Source organism: Suricata suricatta, chromosome 1 (genome assembly GCF_006229205.1).
Source record: "Suricata suricatta isolate VVHF042 chromosome 1, meerkat_22Aug2017_6uvM2_HiC, whole genome shotgun sequence".
Taxonomy (NCBI): Eukaryota; Metazoa; Chordata; class Mammalia; order Carnivora; family Herpestidae; genus Suricata; species Suricata suricatta.
Window position 1 is genome coordinate 109,163,743 of NC_043700.1, and position 6,279 is coordinate 109,170,021.

The 6,279-nt window shown below is 37.9% G+C and overlaps 1 long non-coding RNA gene across 1 annotated transcript; it reads right to left on the reverse strand.

Annotated features, from left to right (window-relative positions):
• Positions 1 to 1,196: 1,196 nt before the first annotated feature.
• On the reverse strand, positions 1,197 to 6,008 carry LOC115275996. Its single transcript, XR_003901779.1, has 2 exons — positions 5,859 to 6,008; positions 1,197 to 1,443 (listed from the first exon to the last, which is right to left on the reverse strand). It is a non-coding gene; the product is annotated as an uncharacterized LOC115275996 (long non-coding RNA).
• Between the last annotated feature and the right edge of the window lie 271 nt (positions 6,009 to 6,279).

Genomic DNA, 6,279 nt, shown 5'->3' on the forward strand with positions numbered 1-6,279 from the left:
TCTATTCAGAATCCTAAAAATAAAATATCAAAAGCTTTATGGGGAAATGGATTAGTCCATAGTTTCTAAGTAAGAACCTATGCACTTTTATTCAAAATATGTGCTTTATTAGAGTTGTTTAAAAAGTACCCAGATTTATTATCATCTCAGTGAATGTGATTTGGTGTCTTACATAAGAATGACTTTGAAAACGATGACTCTAGCTTGCCCATCAATGAAAATTCTCATAATGGCCAAAAAATACAAGACTAATACTACAGTATTCTCATAAACAATGACTAACAATTGCAGGATATAAATGGAAAAAATGACATTTATGATAATGCAGTAGCTTTGAAACACTTGTGAGGGAGTCCAATTATAGTATCTCCTGCCACCTTCTGCCTTTCAGTATAACACAACCACCATGAATGGGAACATGTATCACTTCCTCCAGAACAATTCCATTCAGTTCAATCATGAAGAAAACCTCTTTTATGCAGATCCCCCACTTCCTTCCCTCTGATGTCCAGATCTTTCAAGCTCACTAAGTCACACAGCATTTCTGTGCATTGTTAACTCCTCCTCCATCGAAGCTGTTGGGAAACACTTCAAAGGGTCTGTTCAGGAGGAGGACAAAACCAGCAAGGGGGGAGGGGAAGGAAGAGAAATCAAGTCAGTGCTTGCCAAAACAATGAATAAAAAACAGTGGGAGTTGGTGATAATGGTGGTGGTGATGGTGGAGAAGGAGTAATCTTTACTGAGCCAGATGAAATGGTTGCCTGAGAGACATGTTTAGTTCATTTTAAAGAGAGAAATTGACTTAGGAGATAGGTAATTGCCTTAAATTTGTGAAAATGTATAACTCAGAAAGTAGTGTTAAGAGAATAATTTGGGTATAAAAGGGGGCCTGAAAAAATGGGGAGACAGCTTTGACATCCCTAAACTTTTCAAAGTCTCTGAATTTCCATTTTAACTCATTGAGACATCAGACATGTAACATTAGTGCAAAAGACCAAATCTGGACTCTTATGTGGCTACATTACATAAATGCCTGTGTAGAAGATTTCTCTCCAGGACATGTTCCCTGTAATAAAAACATAGCCATACTATAGATATGTATAGCATAAAGGCAGATTGTTTTTAAAAAGGGGATTGCAAGGTTTACTGCAAGGTGTCAGCTACTCTTTAAGTTAAAATAATGTTTGACATGTCAGTAATGAGACACAAACGATTTTTTTTAAACAAGCAATTCTGTACAACTAAAGGGGCAGAAACAGAAACATCAAAGCTCAGGAACTGTATACATTGCACAAAGCATTAAGAGTTTCTGTTCTCTTTAACATTTTGACATATGCTGTGTAGTGTGATTAAAGCTGTTAAGGGAATGCAAGTTTCTCTCCAAGCACTTCTTTTACTGCTCATCATCTTTCCATGGTCACACAAAGGGCACTTTGAAGTTTCCTAGGAAAAAGCACAAGGTAATGTGTTTTGCTGGGTAAGATAAGTACCAACAGAAAATTCTGATTAGGACCTGTAATGTAATAATCTATTGAGTAGTATTTGTGCTTGATTTAAATAGAATTATGATCTTTTCACACAAGGATTCCAAGAGAAATCTCTTATCCTCCCTAGTCAGGCAGCTCTGTCAGGACTGAGAACCTCTCCTAGGGGGCTGAGAAGACTTAGAAGCTGGTATTGGCAGGTTGACTGTCCAATGTAAGGAAAATGTGTGCAGTACCTCCGGAATGGTTGTAGTTGAACTCCATATACAATGATTCAGAAGGAATTTTTCATAATTCTTATATTCTTCTGCTTGATCATGTATTATTTGGATAGTTTTTCATTTAGCTCCTGCAAATTATCAAAAGGATTTCTTGGATGGAATAAGATAGGTGTGATCATTTCTGAGATTGACTTTAAATATTTGGCAGAAATGCATCTGTGGAGGGATGCTTCTTAGAGCATATTATAGCTTCAGGGACAGGGAAAACTTTCGGTGTTCTCATAACTGACTATTACCCTGAGCCTGATTTCTAGAGCCAAGGTATTTCTTGAAAGTCAATGTCATAGAATGGAAGAAGCATGGACTTTAGAACCAGACAGTTGTAGATTGATCTGCACCCTCCACTATTTACCAGCTGGGGGACCTTGAGAAAGTCTGTTAACTTGGCTGGGTTTTCTCATCTGTAAAACTGGGATAATGACACCAATTTAATGGAGGCTTATTGTAGGAATTTAAACCCAATTTATGGAAAGTTTTAACATTTAACAAGCACTGGTTCTCTCATGCTATCTTCAACAGAAGGAGAATTGATTGGAAAGGCTTCCATTTGGGAAACAGAGAGAGCATAACTTTTATTCCTGTAGTTTCAAAGCCTATCATCCCAAAGTTTGAATGTTGGAATCAGAACAAATGAATGAGGGGATTATGTGGACTTATGTCTCTCTACTTCTTATCATTTCTAACCTCCCGCCCCCAGCATATAGCTTTACAAGTAAGCCATTTGGGGAATCAACAGGAGCACATCAAGGGTGAACACGGATTCCTCCAATTCAGCTTGTCTAATGCTGAACTTAGGACTTTCCAAACTGAAAGGCTAGGATTTATTTTGGCCATTCTCTCTGATATTCCCTGCTTACAGCCCACTTGCAAGACCTTTAGCTGCTGCTTTTCATCAGCCCCGGGTCAGGTGCCTTCTCTCTTTCTCCTTTGACTCCCTCTGAATTTTGGCACTCTTAGATTCTTTTTCAGAAGGGGCCTTGGTATCTTTTTCTCTGTTTTCAATCTCTTCCAAAGACAAAGCTAATTTTTTGTAACTCCTCTGCTTAGAACCATTAAATGTCTGCCCTTAACCTTAAAAATTAAAGTCTGAATTCCTTTGTATAGTGAATGAGGCCCTTAATGATGCAGACCTAACCTATGCATTCAACTCTCTATCCTGCCATGCTTCACCTTGATCCATAAGCTCCATTCACACAGAATAACTTGAGGTCCCCATACTGCCACTAAACTCTGCACCTTTGTACCTGACAGTTCCTCTACCTGGATCTTCCTTTATCCTATTGCCTACTGGGAAATGAGACAGTTCAAATGTAACCTTCTCTAAAACAGTCCCTGATTCTCATGGTTTACTTCCATCTGACCCTCAAAACCAGGGATAATGAATCATTCCCTTCTCTATACTCCCTCAGTCTTGTGTAGACACTAGGATTGCTCTCACTCTATTGTATTAGAAGTATTTCCTGGGAACTCTACGAACAGTCAATATATCTTTTCATCTTTATGATCTCAGGTTGTTACTCATAAGATATTAATTAAGGCTGGTTGAGCAATTGAATTTAGGAGACAGAATCAGGTTACAGAGATATGGCAGCACAGGAGAAAGATATGAGGCCACATTGACAACCTGGGAAAGTAAATAAAAGGAGAAGTTCTAGATTACTTAGGGTAGCTTTGGTGTAGTGATTTTACATAATGAAAACCTATCAGTAGTATAGAAAGAATAGTGAAAGAAAATTTAATGGCAAGTGGTATATTTGCTTCAAAATCCCAATGGCTCAACCCTTAAACTTTTAGATCTATTGTATCAAGATATGGCTTAAGCTTTTGAAATAAATAAAGTTTAACTTGCAGTGGGTTACCTAAAATAATGGTGTATTTCTCATAATTTCATAATAAAAGTGTTTGTAAAATATCAGGTGATAGAGAAGGAGTGATCACTTTGACAGTGGCACTGAGGAAGGCTTTGCAAAAGAAGGGATAATTTATTTGGTTGAAACCTGAAGAATGCTTAGGACTTTAACAGATGTTTTAAAAAGTCAGGAAACTCTGGTATAGAGAATAGCATGCAAAAATCAGATTAATGAAACACACACAGTGCCCAGGACAATGCAAATAGTTTGGTATGATGAAGTGAGAAAACGGTGAGAATTTAGACTGATCAGGTATATGGGAACCACACTGTGAAAGCCTTAAATGGTAAACTGGATAGTTAGGCTTTTGGAAAGCTTATATGGAATGTCCTAAATGGGAGCCACAGAAGGCTTTTGATCCACGTGGTGACGTGACCATAGCTATAATATACAAGGATCCTTCAGATGGCAGTGGAATGATTGGTTTATTACTATATTACTATATGGCACTCTAGTCATTCCTATGGGACATAATCTGGGCAAGGGGGTTTACCACAGATAAAAGTAAATTTTAAAAATCCTGATAGAGAGAAGAGTGAGTTTGTCCGGTACTGCATGAAAGCTGGAGTGAGTGCCTCAGCATCCCCATCCTCGTTCAAACATCAGAATACCTGGGGGAGGAAAAGTTCAGATGGGGCAGTGTCTCCTTCTAGGCCTGGTGGGAAGAGCAGGATATAATTATCTTTATAAAATGAGACACACCAGGAGTTGAATGGCTCACTTAAAATCCAAGCAAACTTAAAATGTATGACCGTAAACTACATGCCCCCCAGTCTATCCACAAAAAAAGATTTGGCTGTGTACTATTTCCTTGGGGGTGGGGAAAACAATATAGTATATATTTCTTCACACATCTAAAGATTCCTTTGAACTCATTTTACTTATATCCCTACACAATTTTATTTGAAGGCTGCAGTGCCCACAAATCCATGCAGATAATTTACATTTTGATGTAAGCAATTTTGTAAATATTTTCCTCTCTGTATTTTGGGCCAAAATTTTTGGTCAGAAAGGAATGAGTCACAGACCCATAAAAAAGAGACATTTGGGTCATCAGTGATATTAGTACAATGCTGAACCTGTAACAGTTTTCAGAGTTTAGTTGGTTGCTTTTTAACATTCAAAACCATTTTGTATTTTGCAAGGCTAAAGAAACTTAATGGAGATCGCTGCTAGTTTTATTATGTACTTACTGGAACTTATTTCCCAAAGAAGCGGTGAAGCCCACAAGTTGATAGGAAGATGATGTCACTGTAGAAAGATCACTGTGAATTTTACAAAACCAAGCCTAAAAGAAATGTAGGCTTTGGATACATAGAAATGTGACAATTCTGTCAGTTGGATGAACAAGATATATAAGAAAAAGCACACATTTATTCACAAACATTTCTTAAGTGCTTCTTACCAAGTGTTAAATAGAACTAGGTACTGAGTAGATCTTGAAGAAGTAGAAGGTAGAATGTGGAGGGCCTCCCATAGCCAGCTGAGGCAGCTATGATTTCTCTTGGGGGCAATAATGAATCACGCAGAAGAGCATCATGTTTGAAAGATTAATCCAAGAGAATCATCAGATGTTGGGGAAAGGGAAGAGAAAGAAGGCAAAAGAGCAGTTAAGGGAGCTCACATAGTAGTCTAATCATGAGGGAACAGAATCAAATGTTGGATTAGAGATTATTTTTTAAAAATTGCCAGAATATACATGAATATATTCTTAGTTTGAAACTTGATTACACAAAACTTTTTTGGGGGAAGATTTCTATGCCAACTTGGCTTAAAAAGGACAAAATTAGTGTCAGTCAGATATTAGGAAACAGTTATTCTTGTTAGGTCAAGAAGTTCATGCTTTTCTGCTGAACTATCATTATAATCAGTTTACTTAAAATTAAGTATTGCCTAGGATTAAAAGTGTGAAAAGCAAGTTTAGTTTTCCCAACCATAAAAACCATGGAGATCTGTGACCATACTCATTTAAGAAACATGGAGTTCCTGGTCTTGGATCAAGCAAGTGGGAATAGAGCAAAAGAAAGAGGAAGTTCATCAGGGAATCCAACCATGATCACGAGCATAGCAGGGTTTGGACCAAGAAAGAGTAGGCAGATTATAAACAAGCCCAGCTCCTTTGCAGGTCTCCTGAGGAAAGCTGACACGTGTACTTGAAGTCTTAAATAGCCAAGTGTACATACCATTGATGGTTCTGACAAAGGCTCAAAATGGTTTACATTTTCTCTGCCCCAGCACCACCCTCATGTGAATCGCCTTCTCATAGCTCCTTGCATTTATTTTTCCTTTACAGTGTTTATCAAAGTTAGTGATTATACATTTCTGAGATTATGTGATAAATGTCTGCTTGCCTATTGGGCTATAAGTTTAATAATGAAAGGCACTGTGGTTGTTTTGCTCACAATAGTATCCCCAGCAACAGTGACAGTGTCTGGCATGTATGTTATTCTTTAAAAACATTTTTTTTCAATGTTTATTTATTTTTGAGGGACACAGTGTGAGTGGGAGAGGGGCAGAGAGAGAGATGGAGACACAGAATCTGAAGCAGAGAGAGGGAGACATAGCTTCTGAGTTGTCAGCACAGAGCCCAACGCAGGGCTCAAA